The sequence below is a fragment of the Ambystoma mexicanum genome, chromosome 11 (assembly GCF_040938575.1).
Source record: "Ambystoma mexicanum isolate Mex_15411 chromosome 11, UKY_AmexF1_1, whole genome shotgun sequence".
NCBI lineage: Eukaryota > Metazoa > Chordata > Amphibia > Caudata > Ambystomatidae > Ambystoma > Ambystoma mexicanum.
In genome coordinates, this window is record NC_090934.1 from 1179768851 (window position 1) to 1179790499 (window position 21649).

The 21649-nt window shown below is 51.1% G+C and overlaps 24 non-coding genes across 24 annotated transcripts; all 24 read left to right on the forward strand.

Annotated features, from left to right (window-relative positions):
* Positions 1-551: 551 nt before the first annotated feature.
* On the forward strand, positions 552-634 carry TRNAL-CAG (transfer RNA leucine (anticodon CAG)). The gene has a single exon. It is a non-coding gene; the product is annotated as a tRNA-Leu (tRNA).
* A 482-nt stretch (positions 635-1116) lies between these two features.
* TRNAL-CAG (transfer RNA leucine (anticodon CAG)) lies at positions 1117-1199 on the forward strand. The gene has a single exon. It is a non-coding gene; the product is annotated as a tRNA-Leu (tRNA).
* Positions 1200-2229: 1030 nt separating this feature from the next.
* Positions 2230-2312, forward strand: TRNAL-CAG (transfer RNA leucine (anticodon CAG)). The gene has a single exon. It is a non-coding gene; the product is annotated as a tRNA-Leu (tRNA).
* Positions 2313-2794: 482 nt separating this feature from the next.
* TRNAL-CAG (transfer RNA leucine (anticodon CAG)) lies at positions 2795-2877 on the forward strand. Its single transcript has one exon. It is a non-coding gene; the product is annotated as a tRNA-Leu (tRNA).
* Positions 2878-3907: 1030 nt separating this feature from the next.
* On the forward strand, positions 3908-3990 carry TRNAL-CAG (transfer RNA leucine (anticodon CAG)). The gene has a single exon. It is a non-coding gene; the product is annotated as a tRNA-Leu (tRNA).
* Positions 3991-4472: 482 nt separating this feature from the next.
* On the forward strand, positions 4473-4555 carry TRNAL-CAG (transfer RNA leucine (anticodon CAG)). The gene has a single exon. It is a non-coding gene; the product is annotated as a tRNA-Leu (tRNA).
* Positions 4556-5585: 1030 nt separating this feature from the next.
* TRNAL-CAG (transfer RNA leucine (anticodon CAG)) lies at positions 5586-5668 on the forward strand. Its single transcript has one exon. It is a non-coding gene; the product is annotated as a tRNA-Leu (tRNA).
* A 482-nt stretch (positions 5669-6150) lies between these two features.
* On the forward strand, positions 6151-6233 carry TRNAL-CAG (transfer RNA leucine (anticodon CAG)). Its single transcript has one exon. It is a non-coding gene; the product is annotated as a tRNA-Leu (tRNA).
* Positions 6234-7263: 1030 nt separating this feature from the next.
* Positions 7264-7346, forward strand: TRNAL-CAG (transfer RNA leucine (anticodon CAG)). The gene has a single exon. It is a non-coding gene; the product is annotated as a tRNA-Leu (tRNA).
* Positions 7347-7828: 482 nt separating this feature from the next.
* Positions 7829-7911, forward strand: TRNAL-CAG (transfer RNA leucine (anticodon CAG)). Its single transcript has one exon. It is a non-coding gene; the product is annotated as a tRNA-Leu (tRNA).
* Positions 7912-8941: 1030 nt separating this feature from the next.
* TRNAL-CAG (transfer RNA leucine (anticodon CAG)) lies at positions 8942-9024 on the forward strand. The gene has a single exon. It is a non-coding gene; the product is annotated as a tRNA-Leu (tRNA).
* A 482-nt stretch (positions 9025-9506) lies between these two features.
* Positions 9507-9589, forward strand: TRNAL-CAG (transfer RNA leucine (anticodon CAG)). Its single transcript has one exon. It is a non-coding gene; the product is annotated as a tRNA-Leu (tRNA).
* A 1030-nt stretch (positions 9590-10619) lies between these two features.
* TRNAL-CAG (transfer RNA leucine (anticodon CAG)) lies at positions 10620-10702 on the forward strand. Its single transcript has one exon. It is a non-coding gene; the product is annotated as a tRNA-Leu (tRNA).
* A 482-nt stretch (positions 10703-11184) lies between these two features.
* TRNAL-CAG (transfer RNA leucine (anticodon CAG)) lies at positions 11185-11267 on the forward strand. Its single transcript has one exon. It is a non-coding gene; the product is annotated as a tRNA-Leu (tRNA).
* A 1030-nt stretch (positions 11268-12297) lies between these two features.
* On the forward strand, positions 12298-12380 carry TRNAL-CAG (transfer RNA leucine (anticodon CAG)). Its single transcript has one exon. It is a non-coding gene; the product is annotated as a tRNA-Leu (tRNA).
* Positions 12381-12862: 482 nt separating this feature from the next.
* On the forward strand, positions 12863-12945 carry TRNAL-CAG (transfer RNA leucine (anticodon CAG)). Its single transcript has one exon. It is a non-coding gene; the product is annotated as a tRNA-Leu (tRNA).
* Positions 12946-14525: 1580 nt separating this feature from the next.
* On the forward strand, positions 14526-14608 carry TRNAL-CAG (transfer RNA leucine (anticodon CAG)). Its single transcript has one exon. It is a non-coding gene; the product is annotated as a tRNA-Leu (tRNA).
* Positions 14609-15638: 1030 nt separating this feature from the next.
* On the forward strand, positions 15639-15721 carry TRNAL-CAG (transfer RNA leucine (anticodon CAG)). The gene has a single exon. It is a non-coding gene; the product is annotated as a tRNA-Leu (tRNA).
* A 482-nt stretch (positions 15722-16203) lies between these two features.
* TRNAL-CAG (transfer RNA leucine (anticodon CAG)) lies at positions 16204-16286 on the forward strand. Its single transcript has one exon. It is a non-coding gene; the product is annotated as a tRNA-Leu (tRNA).
* A 1580-nt stretch (positions 16287-17866) lies between these two features.
* Positions 17867-17949, forward strand: TRNAL-CAG (transfer RNA leucine (anticodon CAG)). The gene has a single exon. It is a non-coding gene; the product is annotated as a tRNA-Leu (tRNA).
* A 1030-nt stretch (positions 17950-18979) lies between these two features.
* TRNAL-CAG (transfer RNA leucine (anticodon CAG)) lies at positions 18980-19062 on the forward strand. Its single transcript has one exon. It is a non-coding gene; the product is annotated as a tRNA-Leu (tRNA).
* Positions 19063-19544: 482 nt separating this feature from the next.
* Positions 19545-19627, forward strand: TRNAL-CAG (transfer RNA leucine (anticodon CAG)). Its single transcript has one exon. It is a non-coding gene; the product is annotated as a tRNA-Leu (tRNA).
* A 1030-nt stretch (positions 19628-20657) lies between these two features.
* Positions 20658-20740, forward strand: TRNAL-CAG (transfer RNA leucine (anticodon CAG)). Its single transcript has one exon. It is a non-coding gene; the product is annotated as a tRNA-Leu (tRNA).
* A 482-nt stretch (positions 20741-21222) lies between these two features.
* TRNAL-CAG (transfer RNA leucine (anticodon CAG)) lies at positions 21223-21305 on the forward strand. Its single transcript has one exon. It is a non-coding gene; the product is annotated as a tRNA-Leu (tRNA).
* The last annotated feature ends 344 nt before the right edge of the window (positions 21306-21649 follow it).

A 21649-nucleotide genomic window follows, 5' to 3' on the forward strand; every position in this document is an offset into this window, starting at 1 on the left:
CGGCCCCGAACGGCCACGAACGGCCATTGTATATAGGCTTTGCTGGCAGAACTCTTTAGCCCTGTAATTTAGAGTGAGTCCTGTGCAGGAGTACAGGGAGATCAGGCCGGCCCATACACAGTCCTTTCAGCCTAAACAGGCTCCCCGGCACTAGTGCCCAACCTCTTGTGACCAAGAAGGCTCTAGCACACTGCCTGAACCTCCTGAAGGGTTGGACACAGTGCATGCTTTTATTTGCATAAACCAGCCCGCCTCCTGCCTTCCTATTTCCTGAGGTGTAGTTGCTCGTGTCTGTTAACAGGTGGCAGGCAGCACCGTTCTGCAGAAACATGAAAGACTCATGTGTGCTTGTGACAAGTAGCTGCTGTACATAGGGATTGAACCCTGCACGTCTGTGCCAGTAGTCGTTGTATGAGTGCTGCCCTGCCTGTGATTATTCTTTTGGGAGGAATTTGGAGACTTTAATGCAATAGGAGAGGATTTTAGGCGGGTGGTCTTTGAGACTTTCCAACATTGCCTCTAAGCCGCATCTGAGGGGTGCAAACGGCAGAGTCAGGATGGCCGAGTGGTCTAAGGCGCTGCGTTCAGGTCGCAGTCTCCGCTGGAGGCGTGGGTTCGAATCCCACCTCTGACATGTCTGTAACAGATTTTTTCTTTTCATTTGATTGTAACATTCCAGGCGTCCTATAACTGCTGGCCAAGGCTTTCTGGAACAGGGAGATGGAGTTGGAGCACGCACTGCAGGCCTCATGGTTGATTTCCAGTGCTTCCTGTATTTCCTCGCTTCTTTTTTGGGAAAGTGAACTCCAGTGAAAAACCATCTTTGGACTGGGCCGGCCTTGTGGACATGCAAACGGGCGCACCGCGACATTTTGCCTTTGGAAAAAATGCATAAAGAACCCAATGTGTTGTCCTTTTAACTGGGCCTAGTGGGAATGAAGTGACATTTTTAAAATGGATGGGGAGGGTGGTGGGTTAGGAGGGGTGGGTGGGATGCGCGAGAGTATATTCCTGGCAGACTGTGGAGACATTTTAGGAAATCCAAGAGGATTTAAGTGTGGTCAAAGACTTGCCAACATAGCCTCTAAGCCGATTCAGGCGAGCGCCTAAGGCAGAGTCAGGATGGCCGAGTGGTCTAAGGCGCTGCGTTCAGGTCGCAGTCTCCTCTGGAGGCGTGGGTTCGAATCCCACTTCTGACATGCCTGAAATGGGTTTTTACTTTTCATGTGATTGCATTCCACGCTTCCTATAACTGCCGGCCACGGATTTCTGGAACAGGGAGATGGAGTTGGAGCTTGCTCCACACACTCCCGTCCTCCAGCTAGGTCTGCAGTTGGTCCTGGAATGCTTGACTGCCCTTTTGGCAGGTGTACTACAGTGCTTAAATGAAAAACCGTCTTAGGACTGTGCTAGCTTTGTGGACTTGCAAATGGGCGCAGCGCGGCATTTTGTCTTTGGAAAAAATGCATAAAGAACCCAACGTCTTGTCCTTTTCACTGGGCCTAGTTGGAATGAAGTGACCTATTTGAAATGGGGGTCAGGTGGAAAGTTAGTGTGACATAGTGGGAGGCAGATGGAGGAGTGAGTGGGGGGAAGCGAGAGGTAAAAAGGCAGGCAGAGGAGTGAACACAGTTCTTCCTCCTCGCCCTCTGCCCAACCAACCACCTGCCTGCCCAAACGGCCCCGAACGGCCACGAACGGCCATTGTATATAGGCTTTGCTGGCAGAACTCTTTAGCCCTGTAATTTAGAGTGAGTCCTGTGCAGGAGTACAGGGAGATCAGGCCGGCCCATACACAGTCCTTTCAGCCTAAACAGGCTCCCCGGCACTAGTGCCCAACCTCTTGTGACCAAGAAGGCTCTAGCACACTGCCTGAACCTCCTGAAGGGTTGGACACAGTGCATGCTTTTATTTGCATAAACCAGCCCGCCTCCTGCCTTCCTATTTCCTGAGGTGTAGTTGCTCGTGTCTGTTAACAGGTGGCAGGCAGCACCGTTCTGCAGAAACATGAAAGACTCATGTGTGCTTGTGACAAGTAGCTGCTGTACATAGGGATTGAACCCTGCACGTCTGTGCCAGTAGTCGTTGTATGAGTGCTGCCCTGCCTGTGATTATTCTTTTGGGAGGAATTTGGAGACTTTAATGCAATAGGAGAGGATTTTAGGCGGGTGGTCTTTGAGACTTTCCAACATTGCCTCTAAGCCGCATCTGAGGGGTGCAAACGGCAGAGTCAGGATGGCCGAGTGGTCTAAGGCGCTGCGTTCAGGTCGCAGTCTCCGCTGGAGGCGTGGGTTCGAATCCCACCTCTGACATGTCTGTAACAGATTTTTTCTTTTCATTTGATTGTAACATTCCAGGCGTCCTATAACTGCTGGCCAAGGCTTTCTGGAACAGGGAGATGGAGTTGGAGCACGCACTGCAGGCCTCATGGTTGATTTCCAGTGCTTCCTGTATTTCCTCGCTTCTTTTTTGGGAAAGTGAACTCCAGTGAAAAACCATCTTTGGACTGGGCCGGCCTTGTGGACATGCAAACGGGCGCACCGCGACATTTTGCCTTTGGAAAAAATGCATAAAGAACCCAATGTGTTGTCCTTTTAACTGGGCCTAGTGGGAATGAAGTGACATTTTTAAAATGGATGGGGAGGGTGGTGGGTTAGGAGGGGTGGGTGGGATGCGCGAGAGTATATTCCTGGCAGACTGTGGAGACATTTTAGGAAATCCAAGAGGATTTAAGTGTGGTCAAAGACTTGCCAACATAGCCTCTAAGCCGATTCAGGCGAGCGCCTAAGGCAGAGTCAGGATGGCCGAGTGGTCTAAGGCGCTGCGTTCAGGTCGCAGTCTCCTCTGGAGGCGTGGGTTCGAATCCCACTTCTGACATGCCTGAAATGGGTTTTTACTTTTCATGTGATTGCATTCCACGCTTCCTATAACTGCCGGCCACGGATTTCTGGAACAGGGAGATGGAGTTGGAGCTTGCTCCACACACTCCCGTCCTCCAGCTAGGTCTGCAGTTGGTCCTGGAATGCTTGACTGCCCTTTTGGCAGGTGTACTACAGTGCTTAAATGAAAAACCGTCTTAGGACTGTGCTAGCTTTGTGGACTTGCAAATGGGCGCAGCGCGGCATTTTGTCTTTGGAAAAAATGCATAAAGAACCCAACGTCTTGTCCTTTTCACTGGGCCTAGTTGGAATGAAGTGACCTATTTGAAATGGGGGTCAGGTGGAAAGTTAGTGTGACATAGTGGGAGGCAGATGGAGGAGTGAGTGGGGGGAAGCGAGAGGTAAAAAGGCAGGCAGAGGAGTGAACACAGTTCTTCCTCCTCGCCCTCTGCCCAACCAACCACCTGCCTGCCCAAACGGCCCCGAACGGCCACGAACGGCCATTGTATATAGGCTTTGCTGGCAGAACTCTTTAGCCCTGTAATTTAGAGTGAGTCCTGTGCAGGAGTACAGGGAGATCAGGCCGGCCCATACACAGTCCTTTCAGCCTAAACAGGCTCCCCGGCACTAGTGCCCAACCTCTTGTGACCAAGAAGGCTCTAGCACACTGCCTGAACCTCCTGAAGGGTTGGACACAGTGCATGCTTTTATTTGCATAAACCAGCCCGCCTCCTGCCTTCCTATTTCCTGAGGTGTAGTTGCTCGTGTCTGTTAACAGGTGGCAGGCAGCACCGTTCTGCAGAAACATGAAAGACTCATGTGTGCTTGTGACAAGTAGCTGCTGTACATAGGGATTGAACCCTGCACGTCTGTGCCAGTAGTCGTTGTATGAGTGCTGCCCTGCCTGTGATTATTCTTTTGGGAGGAATTTGGAGACTTTAATGCAATAGGAGAGGATTTTAGGCGGGTGGTCTTTGAGACTTTCCAACATTGCCTCTAAGCCGCATCTGAGGGGTGCAAACGGCAGAGTCAGGATGGCCGAGTGGTCTAAGGCGCTGCGTTCAGGTCGCAGTCTCCGCTGGAGGCGTGGGTTCGAATCCCACCTCTGACATGTCTGTAACAGATTTTTTCTTTTCATTTGATTGTAACATTCCAGGCGTCCTATAACTGCTGGCCAAGGCTTTCTGGAACAGGGAGATGGAGTTGGAGCACGCACTGCAGGCCTCATGGTTGATTTCCAGTGCTTCCTGTATTTCCTCGCTTCTTTTTTGGGAAAGTGAACTCCAGTGAAAAACCATCTTTGGACTGGGCCGGCCTTGTGGACATGCAAACGGGCGCACCGCGACATTTTGCCTTTGGAAAAAATGCATAAAGAACCCAATGTGTTGTCCTTTTAACTGGGCCTAGTGGGAATGAAGTGACATTTTTAAAATGGATGGGGAGGGTGGTGGGTTAGGAGGGGTGGGTGGGATGCGCGAGAGTATATTCCTGGCAGACTGTGGAGACATTTTAGGAAATCCAAGAGGATTTAAGTGTGGTCAAAGACTTGCCAACATAGCCTCTAAGCCGATTCAGGCGAGCGCCTAAGGCAGAGTCAGGATGGCCGAGTGGTCTAAGGCGCTGCGTTCAGGTCGCAGTCTCCTCTGGAGGCGTGGGTTCGAATCCCACTTCTGACATGCCTGAAATGGGTTTTTACTTTTCATGTGATTGCATTCCACGCTTCCTATAACTGCCGGCCACGGATTTCTGGAACAGGGAGATGGAGTTGGAGCTTGCTCCACACACTCCCGTCCTCCAGCTAGGTCTGCAGTTGGTCCTGGAATGCTTGACTGCCCTTTTGGCAGGTGTACTACAGTGCTTAAATGAAAAACCGTCTTAGGACTGTGCTAGCTTTGTGGACTTGCAAATGGGCGCAGCGCGGCATTTTGTCTTTGGAAAAAATGCATAAAGAACCCAACGTCTTGTCCTTTTCACTGGGCCTAGTTGGAATGAAGTGACCTATTTGAAATGGGGGTCAGGTGGAAAGTTAGTGTGACATAGTGGGAGGCAGATGGAGGAGTGAGTGGGGGGAAGCGAGAGGTAAAAAGGCAGGCAGAGGAGTGAACACAGTTCTTCCTCCTCGCCCTCTGCCCAACCAACCACCTGCCTGCCCAAACGGCCCCGAACGGCCACGAACGGCCATTGTATATAGGCTTTGCTGGCAGAACTCTTTAGCCCTGTAATTTAGAGTGAGTCCTGTGCAGGAGTACAGGGAGATCAGGCCGGCCCATACACAGTCCTTTCAGCCTAAACAGGCTCCCCGGCACTAGTGCCCAACCTCTTGTGACCAAGAAGGCTCTAGCACACTGCCTGAACCTCCTGAAGGGTTGGACACAGTGCATGCTTTTATTTGCATAAACCAGCCCGCCTCCTGCCTTCCTATTTCCTGAGGTGTAGTTGCTCGTGTCTGTTAACAGGTGGCAGGCAGCACCGTTCTGCAGAAACATGAAAGACTCATGTGTGCTTGTGACAAGTAGCTGCTGTACATAGGGATTGAACCCTGCACGTCTGTGCCAGTAGTCGTTGTATGAGTGCTGCCCTGCCTGTGATTATTCTTTTGGGAGGAATTTGGAGACTTTAATGCAATAGGAGAGGATTTTAGGCGGGTGGTCTTTGAGACTTTCCAACATTGCCTCTAAGCCGCATCTGAGGGGTGCAAACGGCAGAGTCAGGATGGCCGAGTGGTCTAAGGCGCTGCGTTCAGGTCGCAGTCTCCGCTGGAGGCGTGGGTTCGAATCCCACCTCTGACATGTCTGTAACAGATTTTTTCTTTTCATTTGATTGTAACATTCCAGGCGTCCTATAACTGCTGGCCAAGGCTTTCTGGAACAGGGAGATGGAGTTGGAGCACGCACTGCAGGCCTCATGGTTGATTTCCAGTGCTTCCTGTATTTCCTCGCTTCTTTTTTGGGAAAGTGAACTCCAGTGAAAAACCATCTTTGGACTGGGCCGGCCTTGTGGACATGCAAACGGGCGCACCGCGACATTTTGCCTTTGGAAAAAATGCATAAAGAACCCAATGTGTTGTCCTTTTAACTGGGCCTAGTGGGAATGAAGTGACATTTTTAAAATGGATGGGGAGGGTGGTGGGTTAGGAGGGGTGGGTGGGATGCGCGAGAGTATATTCCTGGCAGACTGTGGAGACATTTTAGGAAATCCAAGAGGATTTAAGTGTGGTCAAAGACTTGCCAACATAGCCTCTAAGCCGATTCAGGCGAGCGCCTAAGGCAGAGTCAGGATGGCCGAGTGGTCTAAGGCGCTGCGTTCAGGTCGCAGTCTCCTCTGGAGGCGTGGGTTCGAATCCCACTTCTGACATGCCTGAAATGGGTTTTTACTTTTCATGTGATTGCATTCCACGCTTCCTATAACTGCCGGCCACGGATTTCTGGAACAGGGAGATGGAGTTGGAGCTTGCTCCACACACTCCCGTCCTCCAGCTAGGTCTGCAGTTGGTCCTGGAATGCTTGACTGCCCTTTTGGCAGGTGTACTACAGTGCTTAAATGAAAAACCGTCTTAGGACTGTGCTAGCTTTGTGGACTTGCAAATGGGCGCAGCGCGGCATTTTGTCTTTGGAAAAAATGCATAAAGAACCCAACGTCTTGTCCTTTTCACTGGGCCTAGTTGGAATGAAGTGACCTATTTGAAATGGGGGTCAGGTGGAAAGTTAGTGTGACATAGTGGGAGGCAGATGGAGGAGTGAGTGGGGGGAAGCGAGAGGTAAAAAGGCAGGCAGAGGAGTGAACACAGTTCTTCCTCCTCGCCCTCTGCCCAACCAACCACCTGCCTGCCCAAACGGCCCCGAACGGCCACGAACGGCCATTGTATATAGGCTTTGCTGGCAGAACTCTTTAGCCCTGTAATTTAGAGTGAGTCCTGTGCAGGAGTACAGGGAGATCAGGCCGGCCCATACACAGTCCTTTCAGCCTAAACAGGCTCCCCGGCACTAGTGCCCAACCTCTTGTGACCAAGAAGGCTCTAGCACACTGCCTGAACCTCCTGAAGGGTTGGACACAGTGCATGCTTTTATTTGCATAAACCAGCCCGCCTCCTGCCTTCCTATTTCCTGAGGTGTAGTTGCTCGTGTCTGTTAACAGGTGGCAGGCAGCACCGTTCTGCAGAAACATGAAAGACTCATGTGTGCTTGTGACAAGTAGCTGCTGTACATAGGGATTGAACCCTGCACGTCTGTGCCAGTAGTCGTTGTATGAGTGCTGCCCTGCCTGTGATTATTCTTTTGGGAGGAATTTGGAGACTTTAATGCAATAGGAGAGGATTTTAGGCGGGTGGTCTTTGAGACTTTCCAACATTGCCTCTAAGCCGCATCTGAGGGGTGCAAACGGCAGAGTCAGGATGGCCGAGTGGTCTAAGGCGCTGCGTTCAGGTCGCAGTCTCCGCTGGAGGCGTGGGTTCGAATCCCACCTCTGACATGTCTGTAACAGATTTTTTCTTTTCATTTGATTGTAACATTCCAGGCGTCCTATAACTGCTGGCCAAGGCTTTCTGGAACAGGGAGATGGAGTTGGAGCACGCACTGCAGGCCTCATGGTTGATTTCCAGTGCTTCCTGTATTTCCTCGCTTCTTTTTTGGGAAAGTGAACTCCAGTGAAAAACCATCTTTGGACTGGGCCGGCCTTGTGGACATGCAAACGGGCGCACCGCGACATTTTGCCTTTGGAAAAAATGCATAAAGAACCCAATGTGTTGTCCTTTTAACTGGGCCTAGTGGGAATGAAGTGACATTTTTAAAATGGATGGGGAGGGTGGTGGGTTAGGAGGGGTGGGTGGGATGCGCGAGAGTATATTCCTGGCAGACTGTGGAGACATTTTAGGAAATCCAAGAGGATTTAAGTGTGGTCAAAGACTTGCCAACATAGCCTCTAAGCCGATTCAGGCGAGCGCCTAAGGCAGAGTCAGGATGGCCGAGTGGTCTAAGGCGCTGCGTTCAGGTCGCAGTCTCCTCTGGAGGCGTGGGTTCGAATCCCACTTCTGACATGCCTGAAATGGGTTTTTACTTTTCATGTGATTGCATTCCACGCTTCCTATAACTGCCGGCCACGGATTTCTGGAACAGGGAGATGGAGTTGGAGCTTGCTCCACACACTCCCGTCCTCCAGCTAGGTCTGCAGTTGGTCCTGGAATGCTTGACTGCCCTTTTGGCAGGTGTACTACAGTGCTTAAATGAAAAACCGTCTTAGGACTGTGCTAGCTTTGTGGACTTGCAAATGGGCGCAGCGCGGCATTTTGTCTTTGGAAAAAATGCATAAAGAACCCAACGTCTTGTCCTTTTCACTGGGCCTAGTTGGAATGAAGTGACCTATTTGAAATGGGGGTCAGGTGGAAAGTTAGTGTGACATAGTGGGAGGCAGATGGAGGAGTGAGTGGGGGGAAGCGAGAGGTAAAAAGGCAGGCAGAGGAGTGAACACAGTTCTTCCTCCTCGCCCTCTGCCCAACCAACCACCTGCCTGCCCAAACGGCCCCGAACGGCCACGAACGGCCATTGTATATAGGCTTTGCTGGCAGAACTCTTTAGCCCTGTAATTTAGAGTGAGTCCTGTGCAGGAGTACAGGGAGATCAGGCCGGCCCATACACAGTCCTTTCAGCCTAAACAGGCTCCCCGGCACTAGTGCCCAACCTCTTGTGACCAAGAAGGCTCTAGCACACTGCCTGAACCTCCTGAAGGGTTGGACACAGTGCATGCTTTTATTTGCATAAACCAGCCCGCCTCCTGCCTTCCTATTTCCTGAGGTGTAGTTGCTCGTGTCTGTTAACAGGTGGCAGGCAGCACCGTTCTGCAGAAACATGAAAGACTCATGTGTGCTTGTGACAAGTAGCTGCTGTACATAGGGATTGAACCCTGCACGTCTGTGCCAGTAGTCGTTGTATGAGTGCTGCCCTGCCTGTGATTATTCTTTTGGGAGGAATTTGGAGACTTTAATGCAATAGGAGAGGATTTTAGGCGGGTGGTCTTTGAGACTTTCCAACATTGCCTCTAAGCCGCATCTGAGGGGTGCAAACGGCAGAGTCAGGATGGCCGAGTGGTCTAAGGCGCTGCGTTCAGGTCGCAGTCTCCGCTGGAGGCGTGGGTTCGAATCCCACCTCTGACATGTCTGTAACAGATTTTTTCTTTTCATTTGATTGTAACATTCCAGGCGTCCTATAACTGCTGGCCAAGGCTTTCTGGAACAGGGAGATGGAGTTGGAGCACGCACTGCAGGCCTCATGGTTGATTTCCAGTGCTTCCTGTATTTCCTCGCTTCTTTTTTGGGAAAGTGAACTCCAGTGAAAAACCATCTTTGGACTGGGCCGGCCTTGTGGACATGCAAACGGGCGCACCGCGACATTTTGCCTTTGGAAAAAATGCATAAAGAACCCAATGTGTTGTCCTTTTAACTGGGCCTAGTGGGAATGAAGTGACATTTTTAAAATGGATGGGGAGGGTGGTGGGTTAGGAGGGGTGGGTGGGATGCGCGAGAGTATATTCCTGGCAGACTGTGGAGACATTTTAGGAAATCCAAGAGGATTTAAGTGTGGTCAAAGACTTGCCAACATAGCCTCTAAGCCGATTCAGGCGAGCGCCTAAGGCAGAGTCAGGATGGCCGAGTGGTCTAAGGCGCTGCGTTCAGGTCGCAGTCTCCTCTGGAGGCGTGGGTTCGAATCCCACTTCTGACATGCCTGAAATGGGTTTTTACTTTTCATGTGATTGCATTCCACGCTTCCTATAACTGCCGGCCACGGATTTCTGGAACAGGGAGATGGAGTTGGAGCTTGCTCCACACACTCCCGTCCTCCAGCTAGGTCTGCAGTTGGTCCTGGAATGCTTGACTGCCCTTTTGGCAGGTGTACTACAGTGCTTAAATGAAAAACCGTCTTAGGACTGTGCTAGCTTTGTGGACTTGCAAATGGGCGCAGCGCGGCATTTTGTCTTTGGAAAAAATGCATAAAGAACCCAACGTCTTGTCCTTTTCACTGGGCCTAGTTGGAATGAAGTGACCTATTTGAAATGGGGGTCAGGTGGAAAGTTAGTGTGACATAGTGGGAGGCAGATGGAGGAGTGAGTGGGGGGAAGCGAGAGGTAAAAAGGCAGGCAGAGGAGTGAACACAGTTCTTCCTCCTCGCCCTCTGCCCAACCAACCACCTGCCTGCCCAAACGGCCCCGAACGGCCACGAACGGCCATTGTATATAGGCTTTGCTGGCAGAACTCTTTAGCCCTGTAATTTAGAGTGAGTCCTGTGCAGGAGTACAGGGAGATCAGGCCGGCCCATACACAGTCCTTTCAGCCTAAACAGGCTCCCCGGCACTAGTGCCCAACCTCTTGTGACCAAGAAGGCTCTAGCACACTGCCTGAACCTCCTGAAGGGTTGGACACAGTGCATGCTTTTATTTGCATAAACCAGCCCGCCTCCTGCCTTCCTATTTCCTGAGGTGTAGTTGCTCGTGTCTGTTAACAGGTGGCAGGCAGCACCGTTCTGCAGAAACATGAAAGACTCATGTGTGCTTGTGACAAGTAGCTGCTGTACATAGGGATTGAACCCTGCACGTCTGTGCCAGTAGTCGTTGTATGAGTGCTGCCCTGCCTGTGATTATTCTTTTGGGAGGAATTTGGAGACTTTAATGCAATAGGAGAGGATTTTAGGCGGGTGGTCTTTGAGACTTTCCAACATTGCCTCTAAGCCGCATCTGAGGGGTGCAAACGGCAGAGTCAGGATGGCCGAGTGGTCTAAGGCGCTGCGTTCAGGTCGCAGTCTCCGCTGGAGGCGTGGGTTCGAATCCCACCTCTGACATGTCTGTAACAGATTTTTTCTTTTCATTTGATTGTAACATTCCAGGCGTCCTATAACTGCTGGCCAAGGCTTTCTGGAACAGGGAGATGGAGTTGGAGCACGCACTGCAGGCCTCATGGTTGATTTCCAGTGCTTCCTGTATTTCCTCGCTTCTTTTTTGGGAAAGTGAACTCCAGTGAAAAACCATCTTTGGACTGGGCCGGCCTTGTGGACATGCAAACGGGCGCACCGCGACATTTTGCCTTTGGAAAAAATGCATAAAGAACCCAATGTGTTGTCCTTTTAACTGGGCCTAGTGGGAATGAAGTGACATTTTTAAAATGGATGGGGAGGGTGGTGGGTTAGGAGGGGTGGGTGGGATGCGCGAGAGTATATTCCTGGCAGACTGTGGAGACATTTTAGGAAATCCAAGAGGATTTAAGTGTGGTCAAAGACTTGCCAACATAGCCTCTAAGCCGATTCAGGCGAGCGCCTAAGGCAGAGTCAGGATGGCCGAGTGGTCTAAGGCGCTGCGTTCAGGTCGCAGTCTCCTCTGGAGGCGTGGGTTCGAATCCCACTTCTGACATGCCTGAAATGGGTTTTTACTTTTCATGTGATTGCATTCCACGCTTCCTATAACTGCCGGCCACGGATTTCTGGAACAGGGAGATGGAGTTGGAGCTTGCTCCACACACTCCCGTCCTCCAGCTAGGTCTGCAGTTGGTCCTGGAATGCTTGACTGCCCTTTTGGCAGGTGTACTACAGTGCTTAAATGAAAAACCGTCTTAGGACTGTGCTAGCTTTGTGGACTTGCAAATGGGCGCAGCGCGGCATTTTGTCTTTGGAAAAAATGCATAAAGAACCCAACGTCTTGTCCTTTTCACTGGGCCTAGTTGGAATGAAGTGACCTATTTGAAATGGGGGTCAGGTGGAAAGTTAGTGTGACATAGTGGGAGGCAGATGGAGGAGTGAGTGGGGGGAAGCGAGAGGTAAAAAGGCAGGCAGAGGAGTGAACACAGTTCTTCCTCCTCGCCCTCTGCCCAACCAACCACCTGCCTGCCCAAACGGCCCCGAACGGCCACGAACGGCCATTGTATATAGGCTTTGCTGGCAGAACTCTTTAGCCCTGTAATTTAGAGTGAGTCCTGTGCAGGAGTACAGGGAGATCAGGCCGGCCCATACACAGTCCTTTCAGCCTAAACAGGCTCCCCGGCACTAGTGCCCAACCTCTTGTGACCAAGAAGGCTCTAGCACACTGCCTGAACCTCCTGAAGGGTTGGACACAGTGCATGCTTTTATTTGCATAAACCAGCCCGCCTCCTGCCTTCCTATTTCCTGAGGTGTAGTTGCTCGTGTCTGTTAACAGGTGGCAGGCAGCACCGTTCTGCAGAAACATGAAAGACTCATGTGTGCTTGTGACAAGTAGCTGCTGTACATAGGGATTGAACCCTGCACGTCTGTGCCAGTAGTCGTTGTATGAGTGCTGCCCTGCCTGTGATTATTCTTTTGGGAGGAATTTGGAGACTTTAATGCAATAGGAGAGGATTTTAGGCGGGTGGTCTTTGAGACTTTCCAACATTGCCTCTAAGCCGCATCTGAGGGGTGCAAACGGCAGAGTCAGGATGGCCGAGTGGTCTAAGGCGCTGCGTTCAGGTCGCAGTCTCCGCTGGAGGCGTGGGTTCGAATCCCACCTCTGACATGTCTGTAACAGATTTTTTCTTTTCATTTGATTGTAACATTCCAGGCGTCCTATAACTGCTGGCCAAGGCTTTCTGGAACAGGGAGATGGAGTTGGAGCACGCACTGCAGGCCTCATGGTTGATTTCCAGTGCTTCCTGTATTTCCTCGCTTCTTTTTTGGGAAAGTGAACTCCAGTGAAAAACCATCTTTGGACTGGGCCGGCCTTGTGGACATGCAAACGGGCGCACCGCGACATTTTGCCTTTGGAAAAAATGCATAAAGAACCCAATGTGTTGTCCTTTTAACTGGGCCTAGTGGGAATGAAGTGACATTTTTAAAATGGATGGGGAGGGTGGTGGGTTAGGAGGGGTGGGTGGGATGCGCGAGAGTATATTCCTGGCAGACTGTGGAGACATTTTAGGAAATCCAAGAGGATTTAAGTGTGGTCAAAGACTTGCCAACATAGCCTCTAAGCCGATTCAGGCGAGCGCCTAAGGCAGAGTCAGGATGGCCGAGTGGTCTAAGGCGCTGCGTTCAGGTCGCAGTCTCCTCTGGAGGCGTGGGTTCGAATCCCACTTCTGACATGCCTGAAATGGGTTTTTACTTTTCATGTGATTGCATTCCACGCTTCCTATAACTGCCGGCCACGGATTTCTGGAACAGGGAGATGGAGTTGGAGCTTGCTCCACACACTCCCGTCCTCCAGCTAGGTCTGCAGTTGGTCCTGGAATGCTTGACTGCCCTTTTGGCAGGTGTACTACAGTGCTTAAATGAAAAACCGTCTTAGGACTGTGCTAGCTTTGTGGACTTGCAAATGGGCGCAGCGCGGCATTTTGTCTTTGGAAAAAATGCATAAAGAACCCAACGTCTTGTCCTTTTCACTGGGCCTAGTTGGAATGAAGTGACCTATTTGAAATGGGGGTCAGGTGGAAAGTTAGTGTGACATAGTGGGAGGCAGATGGAGGAGTGAGTGGGGGGAAGCGAGAGGTAAAAAGGCAGGCAGAGGAGTGAACACAGTTCTTCCTCCTCGCCCTCTGCCCAACCAACCACCTGCCTGCCCAAACGGCCCCGAACGGCCACGAACGGCCATTGTATATAGGCTTTGCTGGCAGAACTCTTTAGCCCTGTAATTTAGAGTGAGTCCTGTGCAGGAGTACAGGGAGATCAGGCCGGCCCATACACAGTCCTTTCAGCCTAAACAGGCTCCCCGGCACTAGTGCCCAACCTCTTGTGACCAAGAAGGCTCTAGCACACTGCCTGAACCTCCTGAAGGGTTGGACACAGTGCATGCTTTTATTTGCATAAACCAGCCCGCCTCCTGCCTTCCTATTTCCTGAGGTGTAGTTGCTCGTGTCTGTTAACAGGTGGCAGGCAGCACCGTTCTGCAGAAACATGAAAGACTCATGTGTGCTTGTGACAAGTAGCTGCTGTACATAGGGATTGAACCCTGCACGTCTGTGCCAGTAGTCGTTGTATGAGTGCTGCCCTGCCTGTGATTATTCTTTTGGGAGGAATTTGGAGACTTTAATGCAATAGGAGAGGATTTTAGGCGGGTGGTCTTTGAGACTTTCCAACATTGCCTCTAAGCCGCATCTGAGGGGTGCAAACGGCAGAGTCAGGATGGCCGAGTGGTCTAAGGCGCTGCGTTCAGGTCGCAGTGGGTTCGAATCCCACCTCTGACATGTCTGTAACAGATTTTTTCTTTTCATTTGATTGTAACATTCCAGGCGTCCTATAACTGCTGGCCAAGGCTTTCTGGAACAGGGAGATGGAGTTGGAGCACGCACTGCAGGCCTCATGGTTGATTTCCAGTGCTTCCTGTATTTCCTCGCTTCTTTTTTGGGAAAGTGAACTCCAGTGAAAAACCATCTTTGGACTGGGCCGGCCTTGTGGACATGCAAACGGGCGCACCGCGACATTTTGCCTTTGGAAAAAATGCATAAAGAACCCAATGTGTTGTCCTTTTAACTGGGCCTAGTGGGAATGAAGTGACATTTTTAAAATGGATGGGGAGGGTGGTGGGTTAGGAGGGGTGGGTGGGATGCGCGAGAGTATATTCCTGGCAGACTGTGGAGACATTTTAGGAAATCCAAGAGGATTTAAGTGTGGTCAAAGACTTGCCAACATAGCCTCTAAGCCGATTCAGGCGAGCGCCTAAGGCAGAGTCAGGATGGCCGAGTGGTCTAAGGCGCTGCGTTCAGGTCGCAGTCTCCTCTGGAGGCGTGGGTTCGAATCCCACTTCTGACATGCCTGAAATGGGTTTTTACTTTTCATGTGATTGCATTCCACGCTTCCTATAACTGCCGGCCACGGATTTCTGGAACAGGGAGATGGAGTTGGAGCTTGCTCCACACACTCCCGTCCTCCAGCTAGGTCTGCAGTTGGTCCTGGAATGCTTGACTGCCCTTTTGGCAGGTGTACTACAGTGCTTAAATGAAAAACCGTCTTAGGACTGTGCTAGCTTTGTGGACTTGCAAATGGGCGCAGCGCGGCATTTTGTCTTTGGAAAAAATGCATAAAGAACCCAACGTCTTGTCCTTTTCACTGGGCCTAGTTGGAATGAAGTGACCTATTTGAAATGGGGGTCAGGTGGAAAGTTAGTGTGACATAGTGGGAGGCAGATGGAGGAGTGAGTGGGGGGAAGCGAGAGGTAAAAAGGCAGGCAGAGGAGTGAACACAGTTCTTCCTCCTCGCCCTCTGCCCAACCAACCACCTGCCTGCCCAAACGGCCCCGAACGGCCACGAACGGCCATTGTATATAGGCTTTGCTGGCAGAACTCTTTAGCCCTGTAATTTAGAGTGAGTCCTGTGCAGGAGTACAGGGAGATCAGGCCGGCCCATACACAGTCCTTTCAGCCTAAACAGGCTCCCCGGCACTAGTGCCCAACCTCTTGTGACCAAGAAGGCTCTAGCACACTGCCTGAACCTCCTGAAGGGTTGGACACAGTGCATGCTTTTATTTGCATAAACCAGCCCGCCTCCTGCCTTCCTATTTCCTGAGGTGTAGTTGCTCGTGTCTGTTAACAGGTGGCAGGCAGCACCGTTCTGCAGAAACATGAAAGACTCATGTGTGCTTGTGACAAGTAGCTGCTGTACATAGGGATTGAACCCTGCACGTCTGTGCCAGTAGTCGTTGTATGAGTGCTGCCCTGCCTGTGATTATTCTTTTGGGAGGAATTTGGAGACTTTAATGCAATAGGAGAGGATTTTAGGCGGGTGGTCTTTGAGACTTTCCAACATTGCCTCTAAGCCGCATCTGAGGGGTGCAAACGGCAGAGTCAGGATGGCCGAGTGGTCTAAGGCGCTGCGTTCAGGTCGCAGTCTCCGCTGGAGGCGTGGGTTCGAATCCCACCTCTGACATGTCTGTAACAGATTTTTTCTTTTCATTTGATTGTAACATTCCAGGCGTCCTATAACTGCTGGCCAAGGCTTTCTGGAACAGGGAGATGGAGTTGGAGCACGCACTGCAGGCCTCATGGTTGATTTCCAGTGCTTCCTGTATTTCCTCGCTTCTTTTTTGGGAAAGTGAACTCCAGTGAAAAACCATCTTTGGACTGGGCCGGCCTTGTGGACATGCAAACGGGCGCACCGCGACATTTTGCCTTTGGAAAAAATGCATAAAGAACCCAATGTGTTGTCCTTTTAACTGGGCCTAGTGGGAATGAAGTGACATTTTTAAAATGGATGGGGAGGGTGGTGGGTTAGGAGGGGTGGGTGGGATGCGCGAGAGTATATTCCTGGCAGACTGTGGAGACATTTTAGGAAATCCAAGAGGATTTAAGTGTGGTCAAAGACTTGCCAACATAGCCTCTAAGCCGATTCAGGCGAGCGCCTAAGGCAGAGTCAGGATGGCCGAGTGGTCTAAGGCGCTGCGTTCAGGTCGCAGTCTCCTCTGGAGGCGTGGGTTCGAATCCCACTTCTGACATGCCTGAAATGGGTTTTTACTTTTCATGTGATTGCATTCCACGCTTCCTATAACTGCCGGCCACGGATTTCTGGAACAGGGAGATGGAGTTGGAGCTTGCTCCACACACTCCCGTCCTCCAGCTAGGTCTGCAGTTGGTCCTGGAATGCTTGACTGCCCTTTTGGCAGGTGTACTACAGTGCTTAAATGAAAAACCGTCTTAGGACTGTGCTAGCTTTGTGGACTTGCAAATGGGCGCAGCGCGGCATTTTGTCTTTGGAAAAAATGCATAAAGAACCCAACGTCTTGTCCTTTTCACTGGGCCTAGTTGGAATGAAGTGACCTATTTGAAATGGGGGTCAGGTGGAAAGTTAGTGTGACATAGTGGGAGGCAGATGGAGGAGTGAGTGGGGGGAAGCGAGAGGTAAAAAGGCAGGCAGAGGAGTGAACACAGTTCTTCCTCCTCGCCCTCTGCCCAACCAACCACCTGCCTGCCCAAACGGCCCCGAACGGCCACGAACGGCCATTGTATATAGGCTTTGCTGGCAGAACTCTTTAGCCCTGTAATTTAGAGTGAGTCCTGTGCAGGAGTACAGGGAGATCAGGCCGGCCCATACACAGTCCTTTCAGCCTAAACAGGCTCCCCGGCACTAGTGCCCAACCTCTTGTGACCAAGAAGGCTCTAGCACACTGCCTGAACCTCCTGAAGGGTTGGACACAGTGCATGCTTTTATTTGCATAAACCAGCCCGCCTCCTGCCTTCCTATTTCCTGAGGTGTAGTTGCTCGTGTCTGTTAACAGGTGGCAGGCAGCACCGTTCTGCAGAAACATGAAAGACTCATGTGTGCTTGTGACAAGTAGCTGCTGTACATAGGGATTGAACCCTGCACGTCTGTGCCAGTAGTCGTTGTATGAGTGCTGCCCTGCCTGTGATTATTCTTTTGGGAGGAATTTGGAGACTTTAATGCAATAGGAGAGGATTTTAGGCGGGTGGTCTTTGAGACTTTCCAACATTGCCTCTAAGCCGCATCTGAGGGGTGCAAACGGCAGAGTCAGGATGGCCGAGTGGTCTAAGGCGCTGCGTTCAGGTCGCAGTGGGTTCGAATCCCACCTCTGACATGTCTGTAACAGATTTTTTCTTTTCATTTGATTGTAACATTCCAGGCGTCCTATAACTGCTGGCCAAGGCTTTCTGGAACAGGGAGATGGAGTTGGAGCACGCACTGCAGGCCTCATGGTTGATTTCCAGTGCTTCCTGTATTTCCTCGCTTCTTTTTTGGGAAAGTGAACTCCAGTGAAAAACCATCTTTGGACTGGGCCGGCCTTGTGGACATGCAAACGGGCGCACCGCGACATTTTGCCTTTGGAAAAAATGCATAAAGAACCCAATGTGTTGTCCTTTTAACTGGGCCTAGTGGGAATGAAGTGACATTTTTAAAATGGATGGGGAGGGTGGTGGGTTAGGAGGGGTGGGTGGGATGCGCGAGAGTATATTCCTGGCAGACTGTGGAGACATTTTAGGAAATCCAAGAGGATTTAAGTGTGGTCAAAGACTTGCCAACATAGCCTCTAAGCCGATTCAGGCGAGCGCCTAAGGCAGAGTCAGGATGGCCGAGTGGTCTAAGGCGCTGCGTTCAGGTCGCAGTCTCCTCTGGAGGCGTGGGTTCGAATCCCACTTCTGACATGCCTGAAATGGGTTTTTACTTTTCATGTGATTGCATTCCACGCTTCCTATAACTGCCGGCCACGGATTTCTGGAACAGGGAGATGGAGTTGGAGCTTGCTCCACACACTCCCGTCCTCCAGCTAGGTCTGCAGTTGGTCCTGGAATGCTTGACTGCCCTTTTGGCAGGTGTACTACAGTGCTTAAATGAAAAACCGTCTTAGGACTGTGCTAGCTTTGTGGACTTGCAAATGGGCGCAGCGCGGCATTTTGTCTTTGGAAAAAATGCATAAAGAACCCAACGTCTTGTCCTTTTCACTGGGCCTAGTTGGAATGAAGTGACCTATTTGAAATGGGGGTCAGGTGGAAAGTTAGTGTGACATAGTGGGAGGCAGATGGAGGAGTGAGTGGGGGGAAGCGAGAGGTAAAAAGGCAGGCAGAGGAGTGAACACAGTTCTTCCTCCTCGCCCTCTGCCCAACCAACCACCTGCCTGCCCAAACGGCCCCGAACGGCCACGAACGGCCATTGTATATAGGCTTTGCTGGCAGAACTCTTTAGCCCTGTAATTTAGAGTGAGTCCTGTGCAGGAGTACAGGGAGATCAGGCCGGCCCATACACAGTCCTTTCAGCCTAAACAGGCTCCCCGGCACTAGTGCCCAACCTCTTGTGACCAAGAAGGCTCTAGCACACTGCCTGAACCTCCTGAAGGGTTGGACACAGTGCATGCTTTTATTTGCATAAACCAGCCCGCCTCCTGCCTTCCTATTTCCTGAGGTGTAGTTGCTCGTGTCTGTTAACAGGTGGCAGGCAGCACCGTTCTGCAGAAACATGAAAGACTCATGTGTGCTTGTGACAAGTAGCTGCTGTACATAGGGATTGAACCCTGCACGTCTGTGCCAGTAGTCGTTGTATGAGTGCTGCCCTGCCTGTGATTATTCTTTTGGGAGGAATTTGGAGACTTTAATGCAATAGGAGAGGATTTTAGGCGGGTGGTCTTTGAGACTTTCCAACATTGCCTCTAAGCCGCATCTGAGGGGTGCAAACGGCAGAGTCAGGATGGCCGAGTGGTCTAAGGCGCTGCGTTCAGGTCGCAGTCTCCGCTGGAGGCGTGGGTTCGAATCCCACCTCTGACATGTCTGTAACAGATTTTTTCTTTTCATTTGATTGTAACATTCCAGGCGTCCTATAACTGCTGGCCAAGGCTTTCTGGAACAGGGAGATGGAGTTGGAGCACGCACTGCAGGCCTCATGGTTGATTTCCAGTGCTTCCTGTATTTCCTCGCTTCTTTTTTGGGAAAGTGAACTCCAGTGAAAAACCATCTTTGGACTGGGCCGGCCTTGTGGACATGCAAACGGGCGCACCGCGACATTTTGCCTTTGGAAAAAATGCATAAAGAACCCAATGTGTTGTCCTTTTAACTGGGCCTAGTGGGAATGAAGTGACATTTTTAAAATGGATGGGGAGGGTGGTGGGTTAGGAGGGGTGGGTGGGATGCGCGAGAGTATATTCCTGGCAGACTGTGGAGACATTTTAGGAAATCCAAGAGGATTTAAGTGTGGTCAAAGACTTGCCAACATAGCCTCTAAGCCGATTCAGGCGAGCGCCTAAGGCAGAGTCAGGATGGCCGAGTGGTCTAAGGCGCTGCGTTCAGGTCGCAGTCTCCTCTGGAGGCGTGGGTTCGAATCCCACTTCTGACATGCCTGAAATGGGTTTTTACTTTTCATGTGATTGCATTCCACGCTTCCTATAACTGCCGGCCACGGATTTCTGGAACAGGGAGATGGAGTTGGAGCTTGCTCCACACACTCCCGTCCTCCAGCTAGGTCTGCAGTTGGTCCTGGAATGCTTGACTGCCCTTTTGGCAGGTGTACTACAGTGCTTAAATGAAAAACCGTCTTAGGACTGTGCTAGCTTTGTGGACTTGCAAATGGGCGCAGCGCGGCATTTTGTCTTTGGAAAAAATGCATAAAGAACCCAACGTCTTGTCCTTTTCACTGGGCCTAGTTGGAATGAAGTGACCTATTTGAAATGGGGGTCAGGTGGAAAGTTAGTGTGACATAGTGGGAGGCAGATGGAGGAGTGAGTGGGGGGAAGCGAGAGGTAAAAAGGCAGGCAGAGGAGTGAACACAGTTCTTCCTCCTCGCCCTCTGCCCAACCAACCACCTGCCTGCCCAAACGGCCCCGAACGGCCACGAACGGCCATTGTATATAGGCTTTGCTGGCAGAACTCTTTAGCCCTGTAATTTAGAGTGAGTCCTGTGCAGGAGTACAGGGAGATCAGGCCGGCCCATACACAGTCCTTTCAGCCTAAACAGGCTCCCCGGCACTAGTGCCCAACCTCTTGTGACCAAGAAGGCTCTAGCACACTGCCTGAACCTCCTGAAGGGTTGGACACAGTGCATGCTTTTATTTGCATAAACCAGCCCGCCTCCTGCCTTCCTATTTCCTGAGGTGTAGTTGCTCGTGTCTGTTAACAGGTGGCAGGCAGCACCGTTCTGCAGAAACATGAAAGACTCATGTGTGCTTGTGACAAGTAGCTGCTGTACATAGGGATTGAACCCTGCACGTCTGTGCCAGTAGTCGTTGTATGAGTGCTGCCCTGCCTGTGATTATTCTTTTGGGAGGAATTTGGAGACTTTAATGCAATAGGAGAGGATTTTAGGCGGGTGGTCTTTGAGACTTTCCAACATTGCCTCTAAGCCGCATCTGAGGGGTGCAAACGGCAGAGTCAGGATGGCCGAGTGGTCTAAGGCGCTGCGTTCAGGTCGCAGTCTCCGCTGGAGGCGTGGGTTCGAATCCCACCTCTGACATGTCTGTAACAGATTTTTTCTTTTCATTTGATTGTAACATTCCAGGCGTCCTATAACTGCTGGCCAAGGCTTTCTGGAACAGGGAGATGGAGTTGGAGCACGCACTGCAGGCCTCATGGTTGATTTCCAGTGCTTCCTGTATTTCCTCGCTTCTTTTTTGGGAAAGTGAACTCCAGTGAAAAACCATCTTTGGACTGGGCCGGCCTTGTGGACATGCAAACGGGCGCACCGCGACATTTTGCCTTTGGAAAAAATGCATAAAGAACCCAATGTGTTGTCCTTTTAACTGGGCCTAGTGGGAATGAAGTGACATTTTTAAAATGGATGGGGAGGGTGGTGGGTTAGGAGGGGTGGGTGGGATGCGCGAGAGTATATTCCTGGCAGACTGTGGAGACATTTTAGGAAATCCAAGAGGATTTAAGTGTGGTCAAAGACTTGCCAACATAGCCTCTAAGCCGATTCAGGCGAGCGCCTAAGGCAGAGTCAGGATGGCCGAGTGGTCTAAGGCGCTGCGTTCAGGTCGCAGTCTCCTCTGGAGGCGTGGGTTCGAATCCCACTTCTGACATGCCTGAAATGGGTTTTTACTTTTCATGTGATTGCATTCCACGCTTCCTATAACTGCCGGCCACGGATTTCTGGAACAGGGAGATGGAGTTGGAGCTTGCTCCACACACTCCCGTCCTCCAGCTAGGTCTGCAGTTGGTCCTGGAATGCTTGACTGCCCTTTTGGCAGGTGTACTACAGTGCTTAAATGAAAAACCGTCTTAGGACTGTGCTAGCTTTGTGGACTTGCAAATGGGCGCAGCGCGGCATTTTGTCTTTGGAAAAAATGCATAAAGAACCCAACGTCTTGTCCTTTTCACTGGGCCTAGTTGGAATGAAGTGACCTATTTGAAATGGGGGTCAGGT